Below are 6,034 nucleotides of genomic sequence, written 5' to 3' on the forward strand. Positions count from 1 at the left end.
GATCTCGCGGTTCGTGGGTTCGAGCCCCGTGTCGGGCTCTGTGCTGACTGCCAGCTCAGAGCCTGGAGCCTGTTTCAGTCTGTGACTCCCTCTCTCTCTGACCCTCCCCTGCTCACGCTGTCTCTCTCTCTCTCCTAGAATAAAAAAAAAAAAAAAATTAAAAAAAAAAATTTAAGATGCTACAAGTGGCTACTGGCTACCATACTGGACACTGCAGCTCTAGAGGGTAAAACAATGGATTCCTGAACTGGAAAACATCAGGCCCAGTTGAGAATATGGGTATCATACTGAAAATAGTTGAGTTAAGAACATAAAGGAGTTTACACACTAAGATATCCCTTCACTCAGGTTAGCTACCAGACTGCTGGCAGCCAGCTTATAAACTCCAAGCAGGAGACCTAAAGATTTTTTTTTTTTTAAAGATTTTATTTTTAAGTAATCTCTCCACCCAATGTGGGGCTCAAACTTACAACCCCAAGATCAAGAGCTGCAAACTTACAACGCCAACTGAGCCAGCCAGATGCCCCTGAAGACTTTTTTGAGGAATCTAACTTGCTCAAAAGGAAAGCCAAAGATGCTGCTACTTAAGTTCTCTAATAAGAGTCCATCCAGTGCACCCTAAAATCAAATCTCAAGCATGCACTCACAGCACATGTAATTAAAATTAAAAGCAATCTCCACAGGGGGTCCTTCTACATTCCTGCCCCAGTATTCCTGACACTGCTGTTGTGTGTTCATGTTCACCAAATACCAACATTTGTTCAAATATAAAATACACAAAGAAAACAGAAATGAGCTTTCAACTTTTATAAGATACTCATGTACTCCAAGACTGCCCTTAATCTGAACAATCCACAAGGGGTCCCATTTTAGGTAAAAGTTTGCAGTGTAACCACTATACAGGTTAACTCTCAAGTACTGCTATCAAAAAATTCTTTTTAGCAGAGGTATTAAGACAGTAAGAGTTGTTGTACAGCAAATAAACAAAGGTGGGGTTGCTTACACCAGAAAAATGAGAAAATGAATCATTTGTGATAGGAAACAAGATTAAAAACAAAATGAAAACAAAAAAATGATACCCACTGGCATCAGGGTACATGAACCATAAAAAAGACAGACTGAGAACTGGAGACTTGTACATTTCTGGAACCTACTGGTGATACTTTCATCACATTCAGCCATCAGAGAAAAAGTTGATTAAATATCCAATTTTGGTCTTGGAGTGCCTGGGTGGTTTCATCGGTTGAATATCCAACCCTTGATTTTGGCTTGGGTCATGACTTCATGGTTCGTGAGTTGTAGCCCTGCATCAGGCTCCTCTCTGACAGTGCAGAGCCTCCTTGAGATTCTCATTCTCTCCCTCTCTCCTCCTCCCCTGCCCTTGCTCACGCTCTCTCAAAATAAATTAATTAATTAGAGGTGACTGGGTGGCTCAGTCCAGTTGAGCACCTGATTTTCGTTCAGATCATGATCCTGCCGTTCTAGAGTTCGAGCCTCGTACTGGGCTCGGTGTTGACAGCTCAGAGCCTGGAGCCTGTTTCAGATTTTTTGTTTCCCTCTCTCTCCCTGCCCCTCCTCTGATTGCCCAGTCTCTATCTCTCTCTCTCTCAAAAATAAACATTAAAAAAGAATTTTTTAATTAATAAAAACAAAAGGTATCCAATTATGTTCTCAAGTCCTCACAGACATAGAAGATTGCCTCAAAGACCAGCAAATGACTTCTATAAAACTCCACTTTTCACTGGGTCTTCAAGTTATTAATGCTCAGCCCATCTCTATGTTAAATCTGTAATCAGTTTAGATTAAAATTGGAGCCATGGGTTCACATTTATCCTTTTTAAGTGCCTCTAACTTGAAAATTTTGCTGTGTCAAAATCTGAAATTCAATAATTTTTTTTTAAATGTTTTATTTATTTCTAGGAGAGAGAGAGAGAGAGAGAGACAGCGTGAGCAGTGGAGGGTCAGAGAGAGAGGGAGTCACAGACTGAAACAGGCTCCAGGCTCTGAGCTGGCAGTCAGCACAGAGCCCGACGCGGGGCTCGAACCCACGAACCGCGAGAACATGACCTAAGCGAAAGTCGGATGCTTAACCGACTAAGCCACCCAGGCGCCCCTGAAATTCAATAATTTCTAAAACCTCAGGATTATGGTATTTCAGACACAAAAATAAAAAAATTTAGAGACTCAGTAACTTGGCTTTTCATTTCAGACACGTATCATGTTTCTCTAGATTTGAATTCATAGACTATGTATCTATTAACCTGGGGTTTTAAAAAAATATTTATTTATTTATGTAATCTCTGCATGCAATGTGGGACTTGAACTCATGACCCCAAGATCAAGAGTTGCATGCTCTACTGACTAAGCCAGCCAGGCACCCCTGTTAACATGTTTTTGTTTTTGTTTTTTTTTTAAATTAGCAAATTTAGAATGCCCTTTGTCATCTGGTTGTAGGAATTTAACATGCTATAAGCAGGGTCGCTTTTAGAAATTCAGCATCCTACTCCATAGGATTTCTGATGTAGGGTCCATTTCTGGCTCTCCTACTAACACAGATTAGGAATACTAAAGCAACGAGGTTACTGAAGAATAATTGGAGACTGAATATATCTCCCTAAGAGAACGTTCAACTCTGATTACCTTAGTAATTCTGAAAATATTACCCCCCCAAAAAAACTAAAAAAGTCAAGAGGTTTTCACTAGAAGAAAAATACACATGAAATACTGATACTGCCTAATCAGTTGATCCTTTCCAGGCATCTATCAAATTCTTTTTTTTTTTTAATGCTTGTTTATTTGAGAGAGAGAGAGAGAGAAATGCAGAGAGAGGGGGACAGAAGAGCCAAAGCAGGCTCCGTGCAGACAGCAGACAGCCAGATGCCGGGCTTGAACTCATGAACTGCAAGATCATGCAGTCACACACACACACACACAACCATCGGAGCCACCTAGGTGCCCCATCAAATTATTTAAATCAATGGCACATTACAACTTAACCAAGAAAGGAAAAGGGACTAAAAATACAAGAATAAGCTTAAATACCAAAAGCCTTTAGTTAAATTAGGCATTTATAAAGCAATCAGAGACATTTAGAGCCCAGTTCTCACACTGTGTTCCACTGGAAGCTGACTAGTGATACAAAGGGGTCATACATACGAGGATGGAGGAAGGGGTTTAAAAAAAAAAAAAAAAAAAAAAGGCCTGTGTATAGTTCACTGGGTTTATGATTAAGTCAGAACAACAGCAAAATTTTCTTAAATTGGAATTTTCCAATGGTTTGTGAAAGCTTGGCATAAAAGCCTACTAAAAAGCTGATTTACAAAGTGATAGAACCTTTATATAATTATGCCCCAAAAAAACCCTTTAAGTAATATTTAGTAAGAAACTTCATTGTAAAGGTTAATAATTTCATCAAAGAGCTTTAAGGAGTGTTAATGCATAGAAACAGAATTATACAGAGCTACTGATTTAAAGGACTTCTCTTCTGGGCTCAAGGTAGTACAAAAGAGTACTACTGATTCAAGTGAAGTGATTTGTTATGGAAAGGAAGAGAAAGAAAAAAATTTAAAAATTAGGGAAGGTAACAAACTAGTAAGGCATTACATTTCTTCTCTCAGTCTGTTTAGAAGCTAATATGTGAAACCTGCTCTACATCTGGGTTTTCAAAACTTGAGTATCACCTGAGAAGCTATTTAAAGACCACAAATACCCATGTGCCTCTACGGATGTAGTGCCCAGGCACCTGGGGTTTTGTTTTAATTACCCAGGATTCCAGTGCCCAGTGAGGTTTTGGAACCACTGGATTAGATGACCCTCAAGGTTCCTTTTGCGTCCTTGAGTTAAAATTTCCAAGTGACAATTCTGTGTCAAAGGAAGTGAAGATTGCGTTTGGCTACATACTACATGGCAGCCACTGTCATGTTCCACTGAGGAAAAGAAAGCATCCTTAATTTGTCTCAACAAGCAATTGTAACAACAGGTGCTATTTACTCAAATTACTTGACTGCGTATCTGCTCCCTCCTTCCCAAACGCTTCTCTAACTTAGTCTACTCAACAGCCACTCAGGGGCGCCTTGGTGGCTCAGTCAGTTAAGCCTCCAACTTCCGCTCAGGTCATGATCTCACGGTTCGTGGGTTCAAGCCAGTGTCAGGCTCTGTGCTGACAGGTCGGAGCCTGGAGCCTGCTGCGGATTCTGTGTCTCCCTCTCTCTCTGCCCCTCTCCTGCTCACACTCTGTCTTTCTCTCAAAAATAAATAAAACATTTTTAAAAAAAAGAAGAAAAACTAAACTTCAGAGTGGTGTACGTTCTACTCTCTCCAATACAGAGAAAGGCAGCTCCTCAGATTAACTCAGAGCTGTAATGTCCAGCCACTCAAAGGGCCAAGTTCTTGTTTTTATTCTCTGCACATTTTCAATTAACACGAAGTGTTTTAGAGGAAGAGTGGGGGAACCTCAGAAAGATGTGCAAAGAATTTCTTCAAAAACGGGCTAAAGTGTAAATAAAGCCCCTCCAGCTTTTCTTCCTAGAAAGGGCCCACGACAAAACTATCTGAGTAAGGAGCAAAACCGATTTAGGTTATTCCTCATATACCAATAATGTTTCATCACTAAACATGAGATGTCTGGCTGGCTAGGATAGAGTCTGACCTCTTCCTAATGCTGCCCAACCCTAAGCAGAGCCTGCAGTTAGGTTCTAACCACACAGGATACTAGCTTCTCCTCTGCCCCCCTCCTCCATAGCAAGCAGAGTTATTCTGAGTAAAAGACGTAATTAAGAACCTACAATTAAATGTCGAGGATATTCTTAAATCCAAAACGTTTAATGGCTGACGTTCTGCTTTTTTCACTTCTCTTCATTCTCCCAATTTATGTAGGTATAAGAAAGCTCCGTTTTACATGTGGTTAAAAACATCTTAAGTGTCTAGCAGGAGATTAAAACCACTAACAAATGGCAGGCTAGGATTTTCACTCCGCTCTTCCGACTCTTAAGTACAAAACCTTCATTTCCACATCCTCTTGGCGTCCCTCCTCCCCTAACAGAGTGGCCCAGTGGAAAGGGGGTTGATACTGCCCAGCAGAGACAGAAAAACAGAAAGCCTGATAGAAAACAACCTTCCCCCATCCTAGTGTTTAACTGTGCCATACCCATTAGCTACAACAGGATCCTAAGGGTGTGAGGGGAAAGGAACCAAAAGCAGGAAGGAAGCAGAAAAGTCCGAACAAATATAAACTCTCGGCTTTCAAAACGGCAGTAGCGGGAGGACCTCTAACAGCAGCTCTGCCCCTCAAACCTTTCCCCGGCCTCAGGAGGGCCGCTAGCTTTCTCCCCTTCTGCATCGTACAGTTCAGACTGGAGAGGAAAAGGGAGGCCAGCGGTCCCCCGGGACGAGCTCCCTTCCGCCCCCAGAAAAGCAGAGCAGCGCCCAAGGAGAAATTTGCTGCCTCCGGTTCGGGCGTGGGGGAGGGCAGCGCTCGAGGCCTCCAGGCCGGGGTGCTGAGCTGGCGCGCACTGGCGCGGGAATGGCTAGCAAGCCCGGTCCGTAAGTCATCCCGATTTGACACCCGGGCTCCCACTTACCTACGTCCCTCGCTGCCGGCACCTGCCCCACCGCGGGTTCAGATACTGCGGCAGCTCAGACTGAGGCCCCGCCTTCGCCAGCTCTAGGGGACCCCGGACAGCGAGGAGGCGTCCGGCCTGCTCACAGTGGCCACGGCCACCGAGCTTCCTTTGCAGCCGCCGCCGCGACGCCGGCGCTCACTTACATCGTCACCTCCTTCCGTGCCCTTCCGCCTCAGCCCCGCCCGATCCCCGTGCGAGCAGCGGAAGAGAGAGTGGCAGCCTGGCGCTGGGGGCGTGGCTTCGCCTTCACTCCCCTTCTGGCGGCACGTTTCCCCGCCCCCGGGACGTCCGCCTGCCGCGTCCTGCCGCGCCACCTGGACCCTTACGGGCGCCTCCCTGCGGGGAGGAGGATTGGTAGAAAAAGTATCTGGAAATAGGAGAGGCTCGGCAGGGTTGCTTTGAGATTTCTCTGC

General features: G+C 44.1%; 1 protein-coding gene across 3 annotated transcripts in view; it reads right to left on the reverse strand.

The window, feature by feature from the left end:
- The window catches only part of SENP5 (SUMO specific peptidase 5), a 49,789-nt gene extending 44,012 nt beyond the window's left edge, over positions 1–5,777 (reverse strand). For all 3 annotated transcript variants that reach the window (XM_039250817.1, XM_039250816.1, XM_039250818.1), the window contains exon 1: positions 5,580–5,777. The gene's annotated coding sequence lies outside the window, so the exon portion shown is untranslated. The remainder of the gene's footprint in view (positions 1–5,579) is intronic.
- Between the last annotated feature and the right edge of the window lie 257 nt (positions 5,778–6,034).

The sequence above is a fragment of the Hyaena hyaena genome, unplaced genomic scaffold (genome assembly GCF_003009895.1).
Source record: "Hyaena hyaena isolate Hyena2069 unplaced genomic scaffold, ASM300989v1 scaffold_382, whole genome shotgun sequence".
Lineage (NCBI taxonomy): Eukaryota > Metazoa > Chordata > Mammalia > Carnivora > Hyaenidae > Hyaena > Hyaena hyaena.